We start from the raw sequence: 27,342 nt of genomic DNA, 5'->3' as shown, positions 1-27,342 counted from the left end.
GGAGAAGGGGACGGCAGAGGATGAGATGGCTAGATAGCATCACGGATGCAATGAATATGAACTTGAGCACGCTCCGGGAGAGAGCGCAGGACAGGAAGGCCTGGCGTGCTATGGTCCATGGGGTCACGAAGAGTCGGACACGACTGAACGACTGAACAACAACAACAACAAATGCATATCCTCGGAGACTCTCAAAGGAAAACAGCTACTCCACACAATTATGAATATCAATAGAGGAGCCAAGTGGGAATCAGAGATGTTGCCAGTTTGAACAAGAACTTGCCCACCAGAATAACTTAGGGGGGATGCTCCTCCCTTACAGTTGTGCCCCCCTACGTAGGCTATCATGCATAGCCAACTGGGTGGAACATCTGAGCTCTGCCTCTGACTTTTCCTGCTTCACTCTATTGTGAAGCAGAGTTCCTGCCAGACTCTAGTATCCTTCAAGTCACACCTGCACTCTCCTCCTCTTCCAAGACCTGGGTTCTGATGGGGAAGGAAAGGGGGGGGGCCTTCAGGTTGAGCCATCTGCAAGCCAAGTTCCTGAAAAGAACACCTATCCATATCTGAGCTTACTAGGAAGTAAACCTCCCCCAGTTCTGGCTGTTCCCTTCTGAGTCTGAGCTGCTAACTAGCTCCACACTCTCAGAATCATTCCTGACAATCCCTGGCTGCTTAGCGGCCCTTCCAGCCAACCCAAACTCCTACTCACATGGTGCTGTATGGAAGGCTGCAAGGTTTCTTGCCCCTCGCCACACCCTCCTTGGAATCATCCCCACTCTTCAAGAGGAGCTCTGGACTTGCTGACTCTCTGACATCTGTATCATGCACTATGGATTTAATTGCCATTACCCCGACAGCTTGGCTCAAGAAGACATCTTGTTCTGGAGGGCACAGCCTGGGAGCTGCCAGGAATGCTGTTAAAACTCTGGAACCACCACAGAGGCAAAGGAGCCATAGAATGGATCTGCTTCCTCCTTGATTAAATTAAAGAAGTTGTTCCCTGCATCCAGGGAAGATGTGCAAATGCCTGCCTGCCTGCCTGACATGCTGCCACCCAGCTGATCAACCCATGAAGGTACCTTTGAACTGGCCAATCAAAGCCCTGGTGAGGAAAATGGTCCAGTCTTGAAGCATCCGCAGCTTCCAGCCAAATCAAGTAATCCTTTTACCGTACCTGAGTATCCTTCATGACAGGATGCATGAGCAGCACCTGTGGTGGTGCTTCCTGCTTTTCAGTCCCCGATAAGCATGGCATCGGGGCATCCAATTGCATGCCCCTCTTACTGAACCACCAGGACTGGTGGTGAGGTGGCGATGCCCAGACTGGAGCCACATCCATCAGTGACTGCATGTCTTTCTGCCCAGAAGATGATACTGTGACCACAAATCAAGACCCTAACACATTTCAAGTTTGTTTTCTTTCTCTCTCTCATGGAAATTCGTATGTATCTCCATGTGTGTTTTCCTAAATGGGTGCATTTTTGTGTGCTTTGAAAATATGTGTTTTTCTCCCATTAACTAAAGCATATTTGCACACATTTTCAAATGTACACATAGTTTCATGCACCCTTTTCATATGTACGTATCTTTTGAACACATTTGGGTGTGTGTGAATTGGATCGCAAGCTTGTAAGTGATCAGAATTCAGTTCGAGGTGGTGCAAATTGATTCAGCTCCTATAAATTTACAAACCCAATGAATTTATTTCATATCCCCATTTGTGGCCAGTGGAAGCATGTGAAGGCCACAGCTGCAGGGGCATTGGAGGAAGGCAGATGGTGCTGTGTCTTCCCACATCATAACTGCCCCGCATGCACAGGCAAGGCCATGGGCTCAGGAGAGCACTTTTTGCCATTATATGTCAATTCCCCTCTTACTTTTATAGTCTGTGTTAGATCTTCGCTCCCCTCCCCCCACTTTTCCTTGTTATACTGTAACACAACTTCTGTAATCAATTATTTTCTTCCCAGTGGGAGAAAGTGCGGCAGTTTCCTGTTCAACTGAACCTGAGAGAGACTTGCAGAGCAGTGAGATTTCTCACTATTTTGCAAACCTCTCTGAAGCTCAGTGCAAGTGAAGGGGATCCTCCCTTCTCCCGAGTCTCCTCTTACTTGCATAGACCTTGGAAATCACCCAGAGGTCATGCTACTTTCTAAGCCTCTCCAAGGCTGAATGCAGCTGAGGGAGATGATCCCCTTAGAAAGCAGCAGGATGATCTCTTGTCCTCTCAAGCTGTGAGAACTTCCATACCAGTCAGAGAAGTCTCTGGCGAAGGACGGTGCAAATAACCCACAGTTGAACAGTGAGGTGTCATTTTTCTGCAAAACGTAGTGTGCGTTTACAAAGCCACCACAACCTGCCCATCTTGGAGTGTCAAGGAACGTGACAACATGGATTCAAAGTGTTCTTTTGTTAGAGCATCTGTACTTCAGAGCAATGAAAAGGTGCAGCAAGGGAAGGCTCAGGACTCACCTTTCCTCTCTCTTCCTGCTCCTCCTCAGAGATGCCTGCTCAAATTACCACCAGCACCTCATCTGAGAAAGGCCATGTCCTTCTTCCACATTCCATTATTTTTGTTGGCACATTAAATGAAAGTGCATTTCCACAAAATAAAAAAGCAAGCAAACTACTAAGAAGTGGTCCCTCTCACTGGTGGTGGTGGTGGTGGCTTCTCCTTCTCCTCCTCCTGCTGCTGCTGCTGCTGCTTCAAAAACCAGAGGATTTTCCCCCTTTTCCCAAGGGGATAGGCATTACTGGGAATGGACCTAGAAAACTATATTATGTTCCATATGGAGCCACAGTTTTAATGCTGATTATACCAGACAGTGGACGAATGGTGCTTTAGCAGAGCTAAAGAGTCCTAGCGCAGAAGCAAGAGTCCTAGAGCACAAGCAACCTCGGTGAACCATAGGTGTGATCAATGCAAACTCCAGGTTAGGAATGATTAGGAAAGTGGTTTGAAGCAGTGGAGGCTGGTGGCTCTGATGTCAGTGGGGCAGTGAATCCGCTCCAGGTTTCAGTCAGAACTAGTCAGGATGTCACACTTTGAAGAGATACTTTAGAGGTTCTGGCTGGCTCTGACTGAACCCTGGAGCAGATTCACTGCCCCAGTGACATCAGAGCCACCAGCCTCCACTGGTTTAAAGTAACATTAGCACTGTATTTAGGCTATCCCTATTTGTACTGCAACACACCCAGTTTTCCTGACAGGTGTTTGTCACATTTGTCAGAATAATCTGGGTCACTGCAATTTAAGGTAATAAACTGATCATTTCAAGCTTTTTGGATGAATGTATCTCTCTCTCCTTCAGTGTGTGCGCTGATAAATTGCCTGGCCTGCTGAGTTGTCTTTTCCCTCCCCCCTGCAGGCATATAAGTGGAGCTGGGCTAGGTGAGAGATGCAAGTATTTTCCTAGTGCCACAAAAGAGAAAGACCAGCCTACTTAAGGGAACAAGGTGCCTCTGTATGGGAGGACTTTAAGAAGAGGTGACTTTGACCCCCAAACAGCATGGCAGCAGACTGGTAGATAGCAGTCTGGAGTGGGAGGTTTGGAGGGTACCAAATGTCTGACTGCGGGTAGCGGGGGTCATCAATCTCCTCCAGGCTTAGCACAAACAGTCAGAGCAGAGGAAATGGTTGGAGCTGGTGGACGTTATTAGTATGGCCTCAGGAGCAGCCAGCCCTGCCTTGGAAGGTTAGCAGCAACCAGGTGCTTGACAGTAGGGATAGACGAAAGTCACTTACCTGATCCCGAAGCTTGCTTCGCGGTGGGGGGGAGGCGCTCCGTTTCTCCCCCCAAAATTCTGGCCAGGGGAGGAGGCGCCTCGTCCCTCCCCACCGAAATTCTGACCGGGGGTGAGGCGCCCCATCCCTCCCTGCCGAAATTCTGGCTGGGGGGGAGTGCCCATACTCTCCGGCCGCAAATCCTATTGTCCTGCTGGGGCGCATTTGCATCCCTGGCCTGCAGACAGCTGTGATAGGCTACATAAATCCTTACGTAGCCTATCACAGCTGACTTTGGGGGAGGGGGAAAGCATGTACGCAAATGGTGGCGCCCATGGGTGCCGCCATTTGCGTTCCTTATTTTGGCACGGGTAGTCTACGTAAATATTTATGTAGACTACCCGTGCCAAAATAAGGAACGCAAATGGCGGCGCCCATGGGTGCCACCATTTGCATACGCGCTTTTTTTTTTTCAAAGTCAGCCATGATAGGCTACGTAAGGATTTACGTAGCCTATCATGGTGTTTTTTAAAAATCTAGCCCTGATAGGCTACGTAAATCTTTACGTAGCCTATCACGTTTGTTGCTGTTGTTTTTTTTTTACACTTGGAAATGGCGGCGGCAGCAGCCAGTCGGAAGACCGGCTGCCGCCGCCGCGGAACCGCCACCGGGAGCCACCACCAGGAGGGACATTCGCCAAAGGTAAGTCCCATCCCGGAGGGTGGCGGGGGGGCGGACCGTTTCTCCACCAATTTCGGGGGGCCGAATGCGTTGGCATTCGGCCTTCCAGAGATTCGTGGAGAAATTCTCTGACATCCCTACTTGGCAGGCACTTCCAGTTGTGAGACCGTTTACTGGAGGCCTGTCTCAGTCCTTCAGGGGAGAGTAGGAGGATTGTACAGTGTAGAACATTTGCCTGGAGGGTAATGCATATCATCAAGCTCCCCCAAGCTAACAGAGCCAGCCAGGGCAGCGGAAACATTTGGCGTAGGGATATGTGAGAATTTTGTTTTTGCTCACAAAACATGCGAGCATGCCCTGTTTGGAGCTCCAAATGCAAGCGCCAGCATGTGCCTGCCGAAAATAGCCATACATTGACAGAGGTGCGCTTGCGGTTGCCTCATTCCCAATTCCCAGTTCAATTTGTGCAAATTTGCTCCATGGACTGAATCAGTGCCACCTTAGTCTATGGAGGAAAGTTGTGCAAATTAGGAAATGTGAGCAAATTTGGGGAAACTTGGGCAAATCTCAGTCGCTGCTCAGTTTGCACAAGTTTCCTATTCACACAAAGCAAGCAGTGATCACAAACAGAAACTTGGCACGAGACAAGCAGCAAGATGATATTTGGCAAATCATGGCTATATGCAACATCACTCCTTTGCCTGTCCCTATTTTGGAGCTGGTGATGATTAACAGCACCACAGCTAAGGGGATACGATGGGGGCAGGGGGATTTCTCCTTTAGGTCACTCCCTTGGCTTGGGACAAAGGTAAGAGCCCACCCCCTTAGGTCAGAGCCTTGGTGGGGGAGGGGGGGTTCAGACATGAAGGAAGGGGTTTGCTTGCTTGTCACCTCAATCCAAGGAGAGGGAAAGGACAACAGAGCCAGGGGATTGAGGAGTGTCGGTTTGGCCGATTGAGCAGTGTCAGTTTGGCCGAGTGAGATGCTGGTTGCTTGCCCTAGGACTCAGCTAGATTAGCAGGGTGATGCGTTTGGTCTGGCTGCTAACGTTCTTTGGGAAAATAGAAGAGCTCCCTACTTATATAGGATATGTACTGAATATTGTTTGTTACTATAGTATGTTTCTGGCTGTTTTGAGTTGGGGACAGAAGGGTGGGGTCTTGCTATTTCAATAGTAATGGGCAGGGAAAGATATGGCAGTGGAGGTGGAACAGGCCAGTAGAGAAGGGAGAGGAAACATTTTGTGGCTGTACCTCCTTCTGGTTTACCATCCAACCAACAGATTCCTGACTGCTCCAGCAGAAACTCCTTGGGTCATAAAGTGATGCTGCTTGAGAGCAGTAACTGCTAAGAGTTCCTTGATCCAGGATTTAATCCTGGATGAACAAGCTGGCCTGGCATGTGTGACAGACACCTGGTTGGGCAAGGAGTAGGGAAGGGGGTCAGTCTGACCTAATTATGCCACCAGGGTTCTGAGTGCAGCAGCAGGCAGATCAGTCATGAATCCATCCCCTACTGAGATACCCTATATGGCAGTCTCCAATATTTGAGTGTATATGCACTTGTTGGTGTGGCATCAAAATAGAACTGGTATTCTGTTGGTGCACTGCTCACCCCATGAACGGTCTCTCTGCCTGAGCTGATAGAGGTTGTCTAAGAAGTGTCCTCAAGGTGTTGACTTTCCCCAAACTAATTGTGTTGAGGAAATTCAACATTCACGTTGAGCCCCCACATTAGGAGCAGCTCTGGATTTCATGATTTCCGTGGCAACCATGGGTCTGTCTCAATTAATAACTTTCCCCACATATGTGCCAGGGGATAATCTCTATCTGGTTTTTGCTCACTGGGATGATAATGATGATGATGATGATTAAAATTTCTTAGATGCCTTTCTCAAAAAAAGACTCAAGCTGACTTACAATAGAATTAAAATATACATTTTTAAACAACTAGAACAATACAACCACCCCATAAAACTAAAACATCAGTGATGTCGATAACCAGTTCAACTGATGCATCATATGCCATCAAATGACTGGGAATAGGGGGAAGTCTTCCTCATGTTGAAAAGATGACAATGTTGGCACCAGCTGGGCCTCACTGGAGAGAGCATTCCAAAAGCTGGGGCCACCACCGAAAAGGTCCTTTCCCTTGTTGCCATCCTCTGAAATCCCTTGTGGGAGGCCCTTGGATGAGGGACTCAGACATTGATCAGAGGGTATGAGTAGGTTCTTACCTGGAGAGGCACTCTGTTAGGTGTTGCAGTCCCAAACCACACCACCAGGCCACATTAAGGGAAATTGATCCCAAACAACCAGATGAACCTCTGCACACCTCCATTGGAACACTATCAGTGATGATGTTGAGTTCAGCATGGATCTGAGCAATTTTATCCTTCAAAGTGCCTTGCAATCCTGTCCCAGCAGGCCTCCAAGAGTTGTACCATGTCCCACCTAGGTCTGAACTTAATCATCTATTCACCACCAGGAAAATAAGTAGAAGACATGATGACATTAGCCAGTGTCTAATTCTTCTGTACGTGTGAACTACTTAATTTTTTCAATGGTTAATGTAATAAAGCACTCAGCTGAAGCTCTTTCAAGACTTTATTTCAAACCAGATATTGGTGGTTCCTTTTCTTCCCAAAAACTTTCAGAAGGCCAACAAGATGTCTGACATGGGGTAGTGTCATAACATAATAAAACTCAGTGAAATGTTCTACTTGAGAGAATTGCAAATAGATGGGATAAAATGCACTTCTCTCTCTCCCTGCAGTCATGTGAAAAGTCCTTCATTAATCAGAATACTTAGATCACGCTACAATCCTGCTGATCAAAAATTCTTGAGAACAGCAAAGAGTTTAATGATGTGTTAATAGTAGCATAATGTAGAGTTTTTAAAACTGTTTCATTGTGCAGAGTTTTTATCATCTGATGTTCTAAATCTGAATCTAGCATCAGCTACAATAAGCCATCTCTGAATATTTTCACATAGCAACTGTTGCTAAGAAGATCTGCAAGCCTAAACCAAAATTTAGAAGAACCCGAATCCCATCAGCATTTCAAGCAGCTGGAGAAGACTAAATATACATAGTCAAATGACTGGCTTCCTTCAGTATTGTTATTTTTAGATGTTTCAAAAGAAAAAGAAAAGATTCACTACAGAATAATATTCTTTCTGTATTACAGAGGGAGAAGTTGTAAGATGACTAGATCCAGATGCCATCACAGTTAGCTTCTAAGGTAAAAGCTATGACTAGTTGTTTTGTATTCACTCCAAACGTACAACCATTTTGCAGCTTGTGACTTTCTGCCTCCATTTTAGAGATGTGTGGGACCCCCACCCCTGAGCAACTGTGCAATTTGTGCCAAAACTTGAGAGCTTCTCTAAAAATCCCATAGATGTTTTGACTGAGAAAGAGCCCACACATTAATTTCAGATGATTTTTTGGGTAGCAACTCTATTACATCCTATTTCAATTTTTACCAGCAGCAATGGTAGGGTGGATGATTTCTCATCTATTGATGGTTTGATTGATTGATTTTATATCTCTCTGCCAAAATATGGTGCTCAAGCAGCTAACGAAATCCAGATTAAAAAAACAAATCTAAATTAACACATAACATATACACACATGAATTAAAAAGGCACAACAATAAAAGTAATAAAAAGCACCAACCATTAAAAAACCCTTCAGCAACAGACCAGCTTATATGCCGAAAGGCATGCTTGAATAAATATGTCTTTGCCTGCTGGTGGAAGAACAACAGAGAGGGAGCCAACCTAGCCTCCCTCAGCAGGGAGTTCCAGAGGCTGGGAGCAGCCAATGAGAATGCCTTTTCTTGGGTACCTGCCAAACGTGCCTTTCCTGGTGGCTGTAGCAAAAGAAGAGCCTACCGCAAAATGGAGCCCTGAAATCAGGCTTCCTAATTTTACCATGACTTCCAGGTGGTAGAAAGGAGCTGCGCAGGCCTCACTATTCACATTACTTGCTGCAGTTCAGTGCTCTTTGCATCTAGTACAGATCTAGCTCATCCTAACACTGCTGTTATTGGCACTGGTGTGGAAATAAAGAAGGGGAAACAAGGTGTATTGTATGATTCTAAGCATGCGTAAGAAATAAGTCCCATTTAAGTTCAATGAGACTTCATCTCTAGCATTGCAGCTTTAAGGCCAAGATTACTTGCAGATCTTTCTTAGCAACAGTTGCTATGGAGAGAGAGAGAGAGAGAGAGAGAGAGAGAGAGAGAGAGATTCAGATGTCTTATTGTCCCTACCTAACAACTCCTGAGAGTACTTGTCAAGATGATGGACAGAATCTTGCATTTCACAAAAAGATGCAAGTTGATGTGGAGAAGCCTGGAAAGAGAAAATTTCCAAGGAAAAGGAAAATATGAATTAACCCTGATGGTCTGACAAGCCTGCATAATAAGAGGTTTGAATGAAGAGTGTAGCTATGAGTGAAAAAGAAAGAAAAGAATATATCATGGTTCAGATAAACTAGAAACCATATGTTCCAAAGCTGGCTTCATAATGAAGCATACTGTGTTAAACTATGGAATTCATCCCACAAAGCTGCTTAGTGGGAGATTCAGGACAGATAAAAGGAAGCCCTTCTTCACACACTGCATAGTTCAATTATGGAATTCACTGCCACAAGATGTAGCGATGGCCACCAAGTGATGGCTTTAACAGGGGATCGGACAACTTCATGGAAGAGAAGGCTATCCATGGCTATAGTCTTGATGGCTATATGCTGCCTCCGGTATCAGAAGCAGGAAGCCTATGACACCAGTTGCGGGGGAACACGGGTGGGAGGGTGCTGTTGCACTCAAGTCCTGCTTGTGGGTTTCCCGCGGGCATCTGGTTGGCCACTTTGTGAACAGAATGTGGCAGACTGGTTGGGGTCCCATGAGCCCCAGTTGCGAGCTCTCCAGCCAGCCACCCAACTGTTCCATCCTCTGGCTCACCTGCTGTCTCCCTGCTCCCTTCACCTCAAACTGAGCATGCACACCATTTCTCCTCCTCTTACGGCTTGGAGGGAAATGGAGCAGGGGAGGGGGAGGTGCAGCAGCAGGAAAGACAGAGGTAAACATCCAGAGGAAGGCAGCAGCAGTGCCTCTGCTTCTCCCTCCCTGCCTAAACACTCACTCTTCCATCTGCTCCTCTGCCTTTCCTTCACTTCTCATCCCTCAGAGTAAGCAAGTTCTTCACCAACCCAATCCAGCAGCGAGCAGAGGAGGCTGGGTGGGCGGGGGGACAACACATGTGATGCAAGTATGAGAGAGACTGTGTGTGTGCAACAGAGAGAATTTGGGACAGAAGTGTACACTTCTGAAAGTCTCTCTGGGCAGGGGGTGAGTGAAAAAGGGCTCGTAAGAACACTGCATCTTTGCTCAGAAGTATGCCCCATTGAATTCAGTGGGATTTAATCCCAGCAGAGCAGCCAGAAGATACTGTGGGTGAAATATACCAGCTTGGATGTATACACATTCTTGTAATCCATTTGTAGAGCTGGAATGCGTTAAAAATATATGTACTGTTTCTCCATTTCATGAAAATGAAACCGCATCCGGAAAATATTATGTTGAGCTGCTTCCAAACGTTAACCATTTTCTGGCAAGCACTCAAAATATTAATAAAATGTATTCACTTCTCACTTTCTGAAAAAGGAAAAGGTATATGACTCTAGGTGTGTTTGAACTAGTTCAAAGCAGAGTGCCAGACTTTAATGGCCATTATGTACCAGAACAAAAAAATTATCCCAGAGTGCTGAGAGGGTGATCATTTTGTGACTGTACAGTGTCAGATGGTTTAATTCATAAAACTCTTTGGCTGTGTCTAGAATATAACATATCATTTAGCCACCCATCCTAGATAAGCTACAGAGCAGCCTGTGTTTGGCTATTTGCCCTACCAGCAATGTTATTCTGTTCTATATTTCCACATAATGCTAGAGGGCTGCGTCTATGCTAGTAACAGCAGCATCAATATAGTCATAATAAAAACTGAAAGCTGTTTATATTCCACATAGGAGTTCTATTTTTGAAACCAGGGACACTGTGGGGATGGAAATTGGGCTACTATAGAGATAAAGAAGGGAAATGTATCTTTTCAAAGTAGGAGATGTCCATGCAGAGTGGATGAAATAGCCTATTAGGCCATAAGAAATGGCTCAAGCCATTAGCTAGGCATCTAAATTTGTGTTCTGCAAAGAAAAGCTGTTCTTTTTGTTAAACAATTATTCATCACCTCCACAGGCCCATAGCCAGCCTAAAAGTTGAGAGGGTACCAAAAAAGTAGAGGGGAGAGAGTTAATCTGGCTTGCAGGCCTTTTAAATACAAAATTGTAACAGGCTTTTAATTATTTATTTGTAAAAAAAAATGGGGGCAGAAGAAATTTAGAGGGCAGCCCCCCCGCCCAGCCCAGCCCAGCCCAGCCCAGCCCAGGCTATGGTCCTGAACCTGCATTATAGTTTGGATATTTGCTTAACCAATGAAAGGATCACATACATATGGCTGGTTGTCAGGTGCAGGAATTTTACGTATTTTTACTATTGGGAGCAACACCCAATGTTTCATGAGTGGACTTCCACTCACACAAGGGCACTTCCCATTCCTCTCCTCCTCCCTGCACCCATTCTGCCCCCACCCCAGTCATCCAGAGCAGATGTGGGGGGCCTGTGGATGGCTGCAGGGGGATCCATTCCACCTGTGGAATGGAACAATTAAATGAAAACCATCTCATCCAGACCCATTTCCCAAAGCCCCACTCTTCCACTAATAATTCCTAAGCCATCCCAGAAGGAAAAACCATTCATACAGGAAACTCCTCCACCACCACCACCACTGACAGTAGTCCAAGATATCGACATTTACTATATTTACTGGAAGTGAACACTATTGATGTCAGTGAGACCTACTTCTGAGTAAACATATAGTATCTACATACCATCAGACACAGTTCCTGCCTCCCTGTCACACTGCACTCACCACAGTCCAGACCCCGCAGTCTTCCCACGCCCTATCTTCTCCTCCTCTAACAATCAATTCAACCAGTCTCACCTTGGCTGGAACCCACATTTGTCTTATTGCCCTTGCGGAGGAGGGTGCAGCCTAGGACCTCCACCCACCATGCTTCTTCACAGGTAGCACCTGAAACCCATCTGGCAGGTAAGAGTGCCACCATTACTGGAGCTTCTGCCTCCCTTGCCTGTTCATCAACATGGAGCAACATCCAGTCACTGAGCAAAGTGTTGCGCTGCATAATGTACACAGGAGAACAAGAAACAATGCACAGTTGATTAGTGATGAGCTGCCTTTCCCAAACTATCCCGCGCGGTATAGTTCCCACGCAAGAGTGGAAAAGTATGTCCGCATCCTGAAAAGGCAGCACACATGCCCTGCAAGAGAACACAGAGAAAGCGGCAAGCTTTTTCCCAGAGCTCTCAAAGAAAGCTCAAAACATTGAGCCAATCCCAAATTGAGCCAAGGGAGGTTCACCCGTCATTATACAGTATTTGTTGTTGTTCTTGTTTTTAACTACACAGCATATTAAAACAGGAAAGGCCACAGCTGGCAGGAGAGGGGCTTCTACAAATCATACTGCTTCAAAAATCTGAAGGTAGGATGTTATGGTGAAACTATCAGTGTGTCAGGGTGGACACTGAGCCCATAGAATCCCAGAGTAGTTCTGATTCTGAGGAAGAGCAGCTGCTCCTGGGAGAGGAGCGCGCTCATCCTTCCCAGGGCCAACAGCTGGCAGAGATTCCTCCCACCGGCATTCCTGGCATAGATAGCAGTCCCGGGAGTGAGAGAGCATGGGAAGAAGACTTGCTGGATGCGTGACGCCGACGCAGGGAGCGGCGCCAAATGGAGGGCGTGGAAAGGAGGCATAGTGCCCGGTTGGTGCGCAAACAATGGTTGTGCCCAGAGGATCCAAGGGGAAAGAGGAGGGACTCTCCCTAGCCCATAAGTTCAGGGTCTGCCAGTGATTCCCTTTCAAACGGGGACCAACTGTTCCTACTTAGGGCATAGGTACTCTGCTGCTCATAGCTAGTTGCTAACAGTAGAGTTGTTAAGGTGTAATAGAGGAATAAAGCTTTGAAAAGAATCCCTTTGTCTGTGTCTGGACTTGGCTACTGGATTAGACTGAAAAAGGCCACCAAGGAGCCCTTGCCACAGTGCCCATAGTACACACGTTCATATTTTCATTCTGCTATCGGCTGTGGTCAAACAGGTTTTGTACCTTTTTGTAGTGTTTCAAAATAAACAAAACCTATTCATCCAGAGAACATAGCAGGCCAAAAATAACAAAATGTGCATCGTGGGTCACTATGTATACATCATATTGCCTCAAACCTCTGTGATTCAATCACCTGAACACAGCCTAAGATGACTTATATATGACTAGTAATGAATGAGACTCCATTCTACATTACATATTACTCCCTTTTTTAGTTAATTTTCCAAACACTAGATCACTCAACCTTTGCTTTGACAAGTCTATATGGAAGACAGTAGATCGGGATGGTGCAAGTTATACACAGTATCCTCATCTTAGTAGGTTGCATACATTTCTAAAATACAAATCATTGAAGTCTTAAAGCAACACATTTTGTGTTTTGCCTGTGCAATGTATTTTAATTCTGGCTTCTGATTAAGAATGTAATGCATGATGAAAAATAAACGCTGGTCTGTGGGACAGATCAAACCGATGGCACGCTTCCTTTGAAGCCTCCAGTCCTGGTCACTGACAGAGGCTTGGTGAACCCTTGGTCTAAAATTGTATGGCATTTCCTAAGTTCTTCTGTGAGCATTGTTAATGGCAACTGCCCATTTTGACATTTGTAATGCTCCATTTTCTAATGTGGACTGCAATTCCAACCCCATGATTATTTGTTAAATAACTTCTATAAGTGGTAATTGGTACTAATTTTCAAATAGAAACTCAGCTGTAAGCAGAGATTGTATAATTATTAACCATACATTTCTCCCTTTACCCATTGTTAAGGCAGCAGATTGCCATCATCATCCTTCCAGGTGGAAGAGCAGATGTTTCTCCCAGTTGGTATCAGCGCTAATGCTTCAGCCAACTGGCAGTGAAGGCCTGTGACTCCTTCCCTTCCGAGACCACAGATGGCACCTTTACAGAGATGGTGATCAATCTGTGAGAAACAGGGCATTGCAATTCAATTAATCTATGATGATATCCAATTGATATATTAATTTGATATGCTTGCATTCCTATGCCTGAACACATCACTCATATATGTACTGATAAAGATCAGCAAATATATGCCCCTTGGAATATATTGTGACAAGTCATTCAAATATGATGAACCAGCAAATAATAAGGCCAAACATTCTTTCTGAATTTCGCTTTGAACAGGAATCAGAAAACACATGCCCAATCCAGATGGACCATCTCTTCATGGAAACAGATTTCTGCACATGGGGTCACCCTTCTGGATCTGGCCTCTTGGGCACAAAGAAGTGCTTCCTGGGAACTCAACCTGACACACTGACCTCCACTTTCACATACAGGCTTCTGATTATATGTTCAATGTGCACCTCGTCAAATGAACTTGACTATCAGCTGTATCAGTGTAGACATCTCAGTGCTGCTTGCAACTTTGCTAGCATGTTGTGAATACTGACATTTGGTGGGAGGCATATAATTTGAAATAAGTATGCTGCCAGGTCCCAGGGAAGGAGGATAATTGGCTTTGGCGTGCTTGTTGCCTTATTACAATTCCCTTGATCACTTAACATAAAAAAATCTCCTGGCAAATGTGAGGAGGGCACATAATCAAAAAAGAAACCTTCCTTTTCTTTGCCTACCTGGGCTGTGTGTGTCCTCAGCGAATAACCCACAGGACAATGCATGTTGTCAAGAAGAGGGATGACCTCCATGGAGACTAATGCAAGACATGTGCTTTCCGTAGGCTTTGAAAGTGGAGTAACTGCAGAGAACTGGACGCAATAGAAGGAGTTAATGGAACTGATTTTGGCAAGATTGGAGCTAGATAATGGGCCTGGAGCTCAGAAAGATGCTCTTTTTTTCTGATATGCAATGCATTGGACAAAAAAGACTGGGATATCTGCAAAACATGGGTCTCTAGTGACAAGCTCATTGAAGCAGGGGGCAGGGGGAAGAGACAGGCTGAATGCTTTGAAGCTTGTTGCTTTTTGGAGGAAAATCTCTCCATATACAACACTTTTATGAAAGGAACTGGTGGACCACTAAAATAACTGACGTGCAGGTGGCTCAGCTGAAGTTGATCATGAGAAGGATGCTTCTGTAAACAGAAAAGGAAGAAACAATACACTAAATCTTTCTGAACATTATAGCAACCCAATACTTGCCTGTACAAACAAGGCATTTGATGAACAAAAGGAATTCAGGTTAAATTGTCTGTTCACTATAGCCACAACTCAGAAGCACAGTCGCTATAGGCCTGGAACGTCCAATGGTGGTATCATACATTGGTGAGTCACATGGGAAGTGCTTTGTTCTTTTGTGGGCCCTATTGTCTATGTGCCCCAATAATTTTCAGCTTTCTGTGTTAAATTTTAAGTTTAAGCTATCTACAGTTGAAACGTTAGGCCCTCTCTCCTGGTTCGATTCATAACTTGATTTTGCAAACCAAGCAACTCCCCCTCTCCCAAAATAGGGAAATAATTCAGTGTATTCCAGACCTTACTGCAAGTCACATCTAATCATTCACCCAAATATATAATCAGGAGTATGATGGTACTTATCAATCAATAATGCCCAAACTCTTTGTGAACCTCCAAACCCCCTCCCTGCCCCATCCATCATCTTCCAAACTTCCTCCACTCTCATCACCCCCTCAGCCTCCAAGCCCCCACCTCTCTCACTCATTCACCTGGCTGCTACTCTTCTGGCATCAGCTAGAAGTAGTAGGAAGGATGAAAGATTGACAGAGCTCTCTCTCCCTGCATTCCCACACCTAGAGCACTCTGATGCTCAGCAGCTCCAGGAAAACTATATTCCCCAGGATTTCTGGCAATAGCTCTGGGAAAACTATATTTCCCAAGGTACCAAGGATTCCTGTTGTAGCTGTGCTCCAAGAGTGGTAAGAGGGAGAGAAGCCTTCCTCCCTTTTTTCCTCCCACCTGGCACCTCTGGAACAGCAGCAGCCAGGTAAGAGAGGGGAAGGGAAACTGAAGGTTGCTGGGTGGAAGGAAGGTTAGAAGGCCCACCTACAGGACTACCTGTCTCAGTATGAACCTGCCCAGGTATTAAAATCTGCAGGAGAGTCACTTCTGAGGGCAACATTACCATCAGAGGCCCGTGTCAGCCACTTGAAAGGGCTTTCTCCTGTGCTGCCTCCAAACTATAGAGTGCACTCCCTCATGAACTATGATTGGCCCCCACTCCCTTGGCCTTCAGAAAGGGTGTGAAGATGCATCTTTTCAAGTTAGCCAGTTAAATTGTGTAGTCTTGATCTTTTAACTGTTTTTAATGTTGTTTTTATTGTTTTACCATTTGATTGCTTTAAATTGTTGTATACCATCCTGATGGCTTTTTGGCAGACAAGGCAATATATAAATGTTAATAAATAAGTAAATAAGGAGCCGAGTTCCTGTCTGGCTCAGCTTAAAATCCAAGCCAGGGAAGCCATAATGTTCACACACCCCTTCCCCCCATTTTGAAGATGAACATCACGACCTCTGGAGAGTCCATAATCTGGGGCATCTCTTGCTGAAACTTGCTTCATTATAAGAACCTTGTTTGAAGAAGCAGACAAAAGAAATTGACACCTGGTGGTGGGGATGGCGGAGAATTTCTCCATGAATCTCCGGGAGGCTGAATACCAACGCATTCGGCTCCCCGAAATTGGTGGTGAAATTCTCCGCCCCCCCGCCGCCCCCCCCCCCAGGATGGGACTTACCTCTGTCGAATGTCCCTCTCGGCGGCGGGTCCCGGCGGCGTTTCGACAGCGTTTCGGTGGTGGCGGTGGCGGCGGCCGGTCTTCCGACTGGCTGCCGCCGCTGCCATTTCCCCGTAAAGTAAAAAAACAAAACAAAACAAAACATGATAGGCTACGTAACGATTTACGTAGCCTATCACGGCTAGATTTTCAAAGTCAGCCTATACGTAGCCTATCACAGCTGACTTTGAAAAAAAAAAAAAGCGCGTATGCAAATGGCGGCGCCCATGGGCGCCATTTACGTTCCTTATTTGGGCACGGGTAGTCTACGTAAAGATTTACGTAGACTACGGCGAAAATAAGGGCAACGCAAATAGCATTGCCCTTATTTTCGCCGTAGTCTATGTAAATATTTATGTAGACTACCCGGGCCCAAATAAGGAATGCAAATGGCGGCAGCCGTAGCAAGATCCATGGCGGAATTCTCTGACATCCCTATGAGGGCGATGAAACAACTGTGTCGACAATTAGAGTGCAAAGGGCAGAAGACTCGGAACAAATATGATCAAACACAGGTAAGAATCCATTTGTGATCTTATACTGTGGCAGTGATGGTGGCAAAGGAATCCTACTTCTCTGCCACCATTGCATCTGCTCAGTATCGTCTAGGGATGTCAGAGAATTCCGCTATGGATCTCGGTGAGGCCGAATGCCAGTGCATTCGGCCCCCCGAAATCCATCGTGGAACGGCCTGCCGCCCCCCCCGCCCCCCACGGATCCCCCCCGGGATGAGACTTACCTGGGGCGGATGTTTTGGATGACAGCGGCTCCAGCAGCGGCTCCAGCAGCAGCTCCAATGGCAGCTCCAGCGGCAGCTAGTCTTCCGACCGGCTGCCGCCTCTGCCATTTGCAGTCTGTGTTGTTGGCCCCCTCCCCCATAGATGTGATAGGCTATGTAAAGACTTACGTAGCCTATCACGTCTGGGTAAAAAAAAAAAACACGTACGCAAATGGCGGCGGCTACGGCCGCCACCATTTGCATTCCTTATTTTTCACCATCTTAGTCTACATAAATATTTACATAGACTAAGACGAAGACAAGAAAGGGGAACGCAAATAGCGCCCAGTAAATATTTACGTAGACTAAGATAGTGAAAAATAAGGAATGGAAATGGCGGTGCCATAGCCACCGCCATTTGCGTACGTGTATGTGTGTTGTTGCTTTTTACCCAGAGCCCTCCGCAGCCGGAAATCTGGCTGCAGATGGCCCTGGCCTGGGCCCGGCCGGGTGCTCTGCGGAGCCACTGCGGAGCACAGCCGGCCACCAAGGATTCCAGGGGGGAGGACCAGATCGCCTCCCCCCCGTCGAGGATTCCGGGGGGAGAGACAGAACGCCTCCCCCCCTATGAACAGAATCCGGGAAAAGGTGACTTTCGTACATCCCTAGTATCGTCCAGTGGAGCTCTTTCATGTGGTTAAAGGCTTCTTGGGCGTAGGCTTTGAAACACAAAAATGTGAAGCCGCAAAGGCCCACTGCGAACAATTTGCCAGACACTTTGCAGATAAAATCGCCCGTATTCGTGCTGGCTTGGATGACATTGTTTTGACAGAGTCTGATATGGACGGTGCTGGTGCACCATCTAGTCATGCTATGGATACCTTTCGGCTTGTGCAACTTGAGGATGTAGACAAACTGCTTGGAGGACTGAGGCCTACTACTTGCCCTTTAGATCCTTGCCCATCCTGGCTTGTGAAATCTGCCAGAGCTCGGCTGGATATCTGGACCTTGGAGGTGGTAAATGCCTCTTTGAGGGATGACAAGGTCCCCACAGCTTTGAAAGAAGCTGTGGTGAGACCCTTGTTGAAGAAACCAAATTTAGATCCCATGGTTCCAGATAATTACTGCCGTGTCAAATTTGCCATTCTTGGGAAAGGTGCTGGAGTGTGTGGTGGCCTCACAACTCCAGGCAGTTTGGGATGAAACCAATTATTTAGATTCATTCCAATCAGGTTTCAGGCCAACAGGCTTGGTTGTCCTGGTTGATGACTTATGCCATGGAATGGATGGGGGAAGTGCTACCCTGTTGGTTCTTCTGGAGCTCTCAGCGGCATTTGATACCATTGACTACGGTAACCTTCTGGATCGTTTATCTGGATGGGGCTTGGGAGGCACAGTTTTAAAGTGGTTCCAGTCCTTTCTGGAGGAGCGGTCTCAGAAGGTGGCGCTGGGTGACTTCTGTTCCACTCCATGGCCATTAGCCTGTGGGGTACCACAAGGTTCTGTCTTGTCCCCCATGCTTTTTAACATCTATGTGAAACTGCTGGGGAAAGTCATCAGGAGGTTTGGGCTGAAATATCATCAGTATGCAGATGATACTTAGCTCTACCTCTTGTTTCCATCTGCACATCCCAGGGAGGCTTGGAACTCTTGAACCAGTGTCTGGAGGCTGTTTTGGGATGGATGAGGGTGAAGAAACTGAAACTTAATCCAGACAAGATGGAGGTACTGTGGGTTAGGAAACCAACTACGTTGGATGGAGGTTTACAACTGGCCTTAGATGGGGTTGCACTCCCCCTGAAAGACCAAGTGTGCACTTTGGGAGTCCTCCTGGACTCTGAGCTAACTGGGGAAGCCCAGATAGAAGCGGTGTCCAGGAGTGCTTTTTGCCAGCTTAGGCTGGTACGCCAACTGCAGCCCTATCTGGAGAGGATGGACCTTGCCTCAGTTATCCATGCACTAGTCACATCCAGGCTGGACTGCTGTAATACGCTATATGTGGGGCTGCCTTTGAAGACAGTTCAGAAACTCTAGCTTGTGCAGGATGCAGCCACCCAAATATTGGTGGTGGCAAGGCGATTCGATCATATAACGCCTATACTGCACCAGCTGCACTGGTTACTGGTGCGTTTCTGAGCCTAATTCAAAGTGCTGGTTTTGGCCTTTAAAGCCTTAAATGGTTTGGGACCAAGTTAACTGAAGGACTGCCTACACCTAGGGATGTACGAAAGTGACTTACCTTTTGCGGATTATGTTGATGGTCGGGGGGGGAGGCGTTCCATCCCCCCTCCAGAATCCTGGCCGGGGGGGGAGGCACTCCGTTCTTCCCCCCCCCCGGAATGCTCGAATGGCCAGCTGTGCTCCGCGGCAGCTCCACGGAGCAGCCGGACAGGCCCGGCCCGGCCAATCCAGAGCCGTCCGTAGGGATGGATGAAAGGGACTTACCTCATCCCGCAGCTTGCTTCGCGGTGCCGGGGGCGCTTCGCTTCTCCCCCAGAAGTTCAGGCGAGGAGGGGAGGCGCCCCGCCACGCCCAGCCGAAATTCAGGCTGGGGGGGAGGCGACCCATCCCTCGCCGCCGAAATTCAGGCTGGGTAGGAGCGCCCCATCTACCTGGCCGCGAAAAAAAAAGTAAAAACACACACACACACGTGATAGGCTACGTAACGATTTACGTAGCCTATCACGGCTAGATTTCCAAAGTCAGCCATGATAGGCTATGTAAATCGTCACATAGCCTATCACGGGTGACTTTGGGGGGGGGGAAGCGTGTACGCAAATGGCGGCTCCCATGGGGACCACCATTTGCGTTCCTTATTTTGGCACATCTAGTCTACGTAAAAATTTACGTCTACTACGGCGAAAATAAGGGCAACGCAAATAGCGTAGACGCGCTTTGCGTACGCACTTTTTTTTTTTCTCCCAAAATCAGCCGTGATAGGCTACATGACGATTTACGTAGCGTATCATGGCTGACTTTGGAAATTTAGCCATGATAGGCTACGTAATGATTTACGTAGCCTATCACGGGTGTGTGTTGTTGTTTTTTACTTTACTTTTTTTTTTGCAATGGCGGCGGCGGCAGCCGGTCGGGAGACCGGCCACCGCCCCTGCCCCCGCCGAAACACCGCCGAAACACCGCCGGGACCCGCTGCCGAGAGGGACATTCGCCGAAGGTAAGTCCCATCCCAGGGAGGGGTGGGTGGCCAGCGGAGAATTTCCCCAACACTTTCGGGGGGCCGAATGCATCGGCACTCGGCCTCCCGAAGATTCGTGGAGAAATTCTCCGCCAACCCTAGCCATCCGCAGCCGGATTTCTGGCCGCGGAGGGCTCTGGGTAAAAACAAAAACAACAACAACACGTACGCAAATGGCGGCGGCTACAGCCGCCGCCATTTGCGTTCCTTCTTTTTGGCCATCTTAATCTACGTAAATATTTACGTAGACTATGACAGCGAAAATCAAGGGGAATGCAAATAGCATAGCGGGTGCCATTTGCATCCCCTTTTGATTCCCCGTTTTAGCCTACGTAAAGATTTACGTAGGCTAAAACGGTGAATGAAAAAGGGACGCAAATAGCGCTCACTACGCTATTTACATTTCCCTTGATTTTCGCCATCATAGTCTACGTAAATATTTCTGTAGATTAAGACAGCCAAAAAGAAGGAACGCAAATGGCGGCGGCCGTAGCCACCACCATTTGCGTACGCGTTTTTTTTTTTAAACCCACCCCCAACCATGATAGGCTACCTAAATCTTTACCTAGCCTATCATGTCTTTTTTTTTTTTCACAAGCCTGCCCACACTTTAAGATCAGAAAGAGAGGCCCTTCTCATTTGCCCGCCCCTCAGAGCAGTCAGGTGGGTGAACACATGTGAGAGGGCTTTCTCTGCAGTCATCCCAAACCTTTGGAGCAAGCTCCAATAGGAGGTCCGCCATGTTCCATCATTGCAGACTTTTAAGAAGGCCTTGAAAACATATTATTTTACATTGGCCTTCTATTGATATGACTGCTACTGTACTGTTGCTGCTGTTAACATCAATGTTTTTATTGCTGGTTTTTATTGTTGTTTTTATTGTTGTTTTTTATTGTTGTTTTTTATTGTTTTTATGTTTTTAACATTTTTAAAATTTTAACTGTTTTTATATATATTATTGTTGCAAGCTGCCTTGGGAGGGCTTCTGCCCTGAAAGGCAGCCAAGAAATATTTTAAGTAAATAAATAAATAATAGTACACAGATTCCTAGGGATGGCAGAGAATTCCGCCACGGATCTCAGTGAGGCCAAATGCCAGTGCATTCGGCCCCCCGAACTCCGTGGCGGAACGGCCTGCCACCCCCCCGCCACCCTGCGGATCCCCCCCAGGACGACACTTACTTGGGGCGGATCTTCTGGGCATTGGCGGCTGCGGCGGTGACTGTGGCGGCAACGGCAGCTGGTCTTCCGACCGGCTGCCGCTGCCGCCATTTCCACTCTTGTGAAGAAATAAAAAGAAAGACGTGATGGGCTATGTAAAGATTTACGTAGCCTATTATGGCTAGGTTTAAAAAAAAAACATGACGTGATAGGCTACGTAAATCTTTACATAGCCTATCATGGCTGGCTGGGTTTAAAAAACAAAACTGCGTACGCAAATGGCGGCAGCTACGGCTGCCACCATTTGCGTTCCTTATTTTTCGCCGTCTGAATCTACGTAAATATTTACATAGACTATGACGGCAAAAATAAAGGGGAACGCAAATAGCGTAGCGGGCGCTATTTGCGTCCCTTTTTGATTCGCCGTTTTAGCCTACGTAAAGATTTACATAGACTAAAACGGTGAATCAAAAAGGGACGCAAATAGCGCCTGCTACGCTATTTGCATCCCCCTTTATTTTCGCCATCATAGTCTACGTAAATATTTACATAGATTCAGATGGCGAAAAATAAGGAACGCAAATGGCGGCGGCCGTAGCCGCCGCCATTTGCGTACGCGGTTTGTTTGGTTTTTTCCCAGAGCCCTCCGCGGCCGGAAATCCAGCTGCAGACAGCTCTGGGCTGGGCTGGGCTGGGCTGGGCCTGGCCGGCTGCTCCGCAGAGCTGTCCAGGAACATAGCCAGCCATCGAGGATTCCGGAGGGGAGGAATGGATCGCCTCCCCCCCGTTAAGGATTCCAGGGGGAGGGACGGAACGCCTCCCCCCCCAACATCAACATAATCCACGAAAGGTAAATGACTTTCGTACATCCCTACAGATTCCCCTCCTCAAAATGTCAGTCATCATACCAGCTAGACTCTGCCGAAACTTACTTGAAGTAATCTCCTTAGCTGCTTCTGACTCCACTGGGAGGAGGACTCTGCGGGGTCCATCTTCACACTAGTGATTGGCAATGGTGAGTAAACAAAACATGACATCATCATGCAGGCAGACCATGTGGAAACAACTAATCAGAACTAGAGATGTCAGAGGATTTCGCCACGAGTCTCGGGGAGGCCGAATGGCAGTGCATTCGGCCCCCCGAAATTGGTGTCGAAACGGTCTGCCACCCCCCCCACCTCCCGGGATGGGACTTACCTTGGGCGAATCTCCCTGGCGGCGGCTGCTCCGGCGGTGGTTCAGCAGCAGTTTGGCGGCAGTGGCAGCAGCGGCCGGTCTCCTGACCAGCTGCTGCCGCAGCCGCCATTTCCAAGTAAAAAAAAAAAAAAAACGTGATAGGCTATGTAAAGATTTACGTAGCCTATCACAGCGAGATTTTTAAAAAATACTGTGATAGGCTATGTAAATGTTTACGTAGCCTATCATGGCTGAGTTAAAAAACAAAAACAAATGCGCGTACGCAAATGGCGGCGCCCGTGAGTGCCGCCATTTGCGTTCCTTATTTTGGCACGTCTAGTCTACGTAAACATTTACGTAGACTACAGTGAAAATAAGGGGAATGCAAATAGCGTAGCGTCTACATGGGTGCCACCATGGGTGCCATGGGCGCCGCCATTTGCGTACGTGCGGGTTTTTTTTTTAACTCAGCTGTGATAGGCTATGTAAACATTTACGTAGCCTATCACAGCTGACTGCAGGGACGCAAATGGCAGTGGCTACGGCCGCCACCATTTGCAGTCCTGGCCAGCCAGGATTCATGGCGGGAGGGACGGGGCGCCTCCTCCCCGGCCAGAATTTCGGGGGGGAGGGATGGGGCACCTCCCCCCGGCCAGAATTTCAGGGGGAGGGACGGAGCGCCTCCCCCCCACCGCGAATCAAATTTCGTCACAGGTAAGTGACTTTCGTACATCCCTAGTCAGAACAGGGGCATAACATGGTGAGACATGACATCATGCCACACAACACAATTCCAAACGACAGCTCCTGAGATCCTTGATATTGTGCATGCACAAAAGCTCATACACAGAACGAGAGGTCACCTTAAACGAGAACTTTCCTCTGAGCTCACATAGATGAGGTTGTTACTTTCCGAGTAAACAATGAATTTGCTCAGGGCATGTTTGCCCATCACTCATCCCAACCTAGCTCCAGGCAATATTCCTTCCCAATGTGCACACCCATCTTGGTCCCTGTGGTTATTTACTTCCTCCCAAATACAGCTCACAGCTTCTCATCTATCACTTGTCCAAAGAGTTACCCACTGCCAACTACCCTTCTTATTTATCCTACACAATGCACACTCCAACCTATTTCCATGTCCACCCTTTCTCTAACCATTCTGCTTCCTAGTTCCTCTGGTGTTCTACTACCCACATCCTATAAATGATCTCTATATAATTCTTAAAAAGGGATTAAACAAATTCACAGAGCATAGGCCTATTTGTGGCCATTAACCAGGATAGCCAAATAGCATGACTAATTAGAATGACTAATAAAGTAAGTCCCACTGAGTTCAATGGGCTTACTCCCAGATAAGTGGACATAGGATTGCAGCCTAAGGGTGCAATCCTATGCAGGTTTAGACAGAAAAGAAGACCTACAACTACCAGCATTCCCCAGCCAGCATAGCATAGCTGGCTGGGGAATGCTGCGAGTTGTAGGACCTTTTTCTGTCTAAACATGCATAGGATTGTGCCCTAAATTATTCTTTAGCCCCAGATATAGTCATAAGATTTAGTTGCACTCCCTTTTCAATTCCAACATCTCAAACACAGTTCAGCCTAGAAGCTGATGGAGACATTATTGCTGCTGTCTTACCTAATACCTACACATTTCTAATCACGGAAAGGGGACTGTGTGATCTTCTACAAGTTTCCTCCCCATATTTAATGAATGATCATGCACATCAACTGCTCATGTGAGAAGCTGTTTGCACAAGTAAGCCAACTGCATTAGCATCTGTGTTGACTCTAAAGAAGACTGTGACGTCAGAAGTCTAATCAGCAGGCAGTTAGTAGGTTCTGTAGTCTTTGCATTTATATGTTTATAGTACCTTACATTATTTTAATGAGGCTGCGAAGTGAAAATTTGTCAGAAAAAAGTATGTTTATGTATGAGACATAATTATCAGCCCATGTTAACAAACATAACTGACTTTTCTTCTATTTTTTTGACAAAAAGAGTGAAGCCCCAGAACTTTGTCAGTAGTATTTTATAGTTAATAAAGGTGGGACTTTCCTACCTAGCTGAGCTCCTTACTCATAGTATGCAGCTAAAAACCTTGCATAACTCTCAAAGAGATCAGAAGTAGGGATGTCAGAGAAATGCGCAATGGAACCAAGTGAGTTTGGATTTTCATGAATCTGACCCACCAATTCTGCAGTGGACTGGCTTTTCCCTTATTGGATGGATTCTGCAGACTTGTGGACCAGTTTTCTAACTTTCCTGAATTTTATACAATTTTTGTCATTGAAAAATATGCAAAATTAAAAAAAAACCTGGCCAAAAATGTACATTTCCCCCATAGGCTAAAGCGTGAAAATGTGCATTTGGGGGGAAATTGTGCAGTTCCGAATGTGCGAATTTGCACAAATTTGTAAACAAAAAAAAATCTGATTCTATTAATTGGCAGGCGATGGAGTGAAACGTGCCTGACAATCTGCGAAATACAGACGGGAGAGATGTTATACAATGTATACATCCCTCCCTAGCCAGGAGAACCACCATGTGAAAATGGTTTGGAATGGTGCTTTAAAGGGGCAATCCAAAGGCTTGGAATCGAAGACCACAATGCTCATTATGAAGCTGCCCCATAGACTTCAGTGGAACCAGTCCAGAGGAGGTCATCTGAAGACCGCACATTTTGCAGATCTGCTTAGAACACCATTCTTACAGTCCTGCAACAACCACATCATCTCATAGCACACCAAGTTTTGCACCAGACCATAAGTTATTCAGAATTAGAAATATCAGTGGATTCTAATCAATAAGCTTCCTAAACCTGGCTGTGTTGCCCAGGTGTACACAAATAAATAAAGGAACTAAACCTGAAATCTTACACACTTGGGGCAAATCCCTCTGAACTCAGTGGGGCTGAATTCTGAGTAAACGTCGCTAGGCTCAGGCTGAGAGTTTGGAATCACAGAAATCTAAAAGGCCACATCATCTGCCCATTCACCTGCCCTCCTCTCTCCTGCAGTTCAGGACCAGTTTAAACACTGCTCACCCCATAGTAGCTATCCTGAAACCACTTCATTTGGTATCTGCCAATCTACAGCACGTTTTCTGGCTTTCATTCTATGTACACAATGAACATAAATGTGGGTTTATGTACCTGACCTACATGCATTCATGTGATCCCTTGATGAGATCCCTCCATGGAGCTGTATATGTGGGGGGTTCTGTGGGAAAGTCAAGGAGGGAGACAGCCCCCCTCCCATAAGCTTTCATTCTATACACAGAGTTACACATTTTATTTCAGCCTCAAACACCTACAAAAAAAGGGTCTGATGGCAGAAGATGGTGAGCCCAAAATTCCTGAAAATGCTCTCCCCTTTGACATGTAACTTCAATAGCCATGCACAGCACCTTTGCTGTCACTATTGGTGTGGTGGGCTCCATGTTCTGAGGTTTGGAATAATACAAACGTGAGAGGGTCCATTCAATAACCTTGCTTTCAGAATCCGCCTTCCATTTCAGAGGGAGAAATTACATTTGAACAATAACCTATAAAGCATAGGTGTTGAACTTCAGGCCCATGGGCCAAATTTGCTCTGCCTGCAGTCCCAATCCAGCCCCCTGGGACTCCTCAGATGGCCATGCCCCCTTCCCTTGGCCCTACCCTTTTTCTTTCACCTGCCAATAGTTATGGCAATTCCCTAGCTTTTGCATTTTTCTTCCCCCACTCCCCCATTCTAAAAGGTTGAAATGCCTCTCCTGAGACTTAGGGCTCCTTCACACTGGGCTTTTATCCTGCGATGGAGATTGCTGCTTCACTGAAGTTTGCAGGCTCTTTACATGATGCAGTGACCCTGTAACCTTCCTGCACTAAATGCCCTTTGTTCTGTTTTTCTGAAGATAATGAACTATCAAATTACCCCGTTGTGTTCTGCTCCAGTTTCCTCCATCAAAAGAGTTAAAGTGGGAAGAAGAGCAGCGAGATCAATGAAAAATAATGGAAGACTCAGATATGGGGAAAAGGAGGGGGAAGGGAGAGCATGTAAAGGGAGTCAGTTGTGATCCTGCATTTAAAACGGAAGCAGAAAGCCCAGTTTTAAATGCAGGATTTTAGGCTGGTGTAGAGATGCCCTTAGTGGCAGTAAGAGCTTTAAGCTACAATATGCTGATATTTGTGGTACTTTATTTAATTTTGGCCCTACTCCCTTTTGCTTTTGGTCCCACCCATTACTGGAATGTGGCCCCCAAGAGCTTTTCCAAAATTGAATTTAGCCCTCAGGCTGAAAGAGGTTCAACACTGCAGCCATAAAGTATTTCTTTTTCTAGTATGAGCTGAAGGAGATAAGACATTGGTGCTAAATAGCTCTGCTTTCTACCCTGTAAGCTCATGATGAGATGTTTCCATGTGATCTATCACTTTTGCATTTCTTAGCTCTCAGAAGATGTTACTGAATGCCAGGACTTCATGGTAACAACTGCCATTCTGACACATAATTATACTTTCCTGTTCCACCAGTGATACCTTTCGAGGTTTTCTAAGAACTATGGATTGTCTGCTCCAGCTCCATGTCAGCAGACATACCATTAAACTTTTGTTTCTTGTTTGTACTGGCGTGACAGAACATTTCATTCAGCGTACATTTTTTAAGTGAGCCCACCGAATTTGCACCTCCTGGACTAATATACAAACTGGAATGAAGTTATCCTTCAGATTGCTGCTTCTC

This window comes from Heloderma suspectum, chromosome 2 (genome assembly GCF_057233095.1).
Source record: "Heloderma suspectum isolate Gila_16-S chromosome 2, 16-S_ref, whole genome shotgun sequence".
Classification (NCBI taxonomy): Eukaryota; Metazoa; Chordata; class Lepidosauria; order Squamata; family Helodermatidae; genus Heloderma; species Heloderma suspectum.
The sequence above is the reverse complement of the archived record's forward strand: the minus strand, read 5'-3'. Positions refer to the sequence as shown.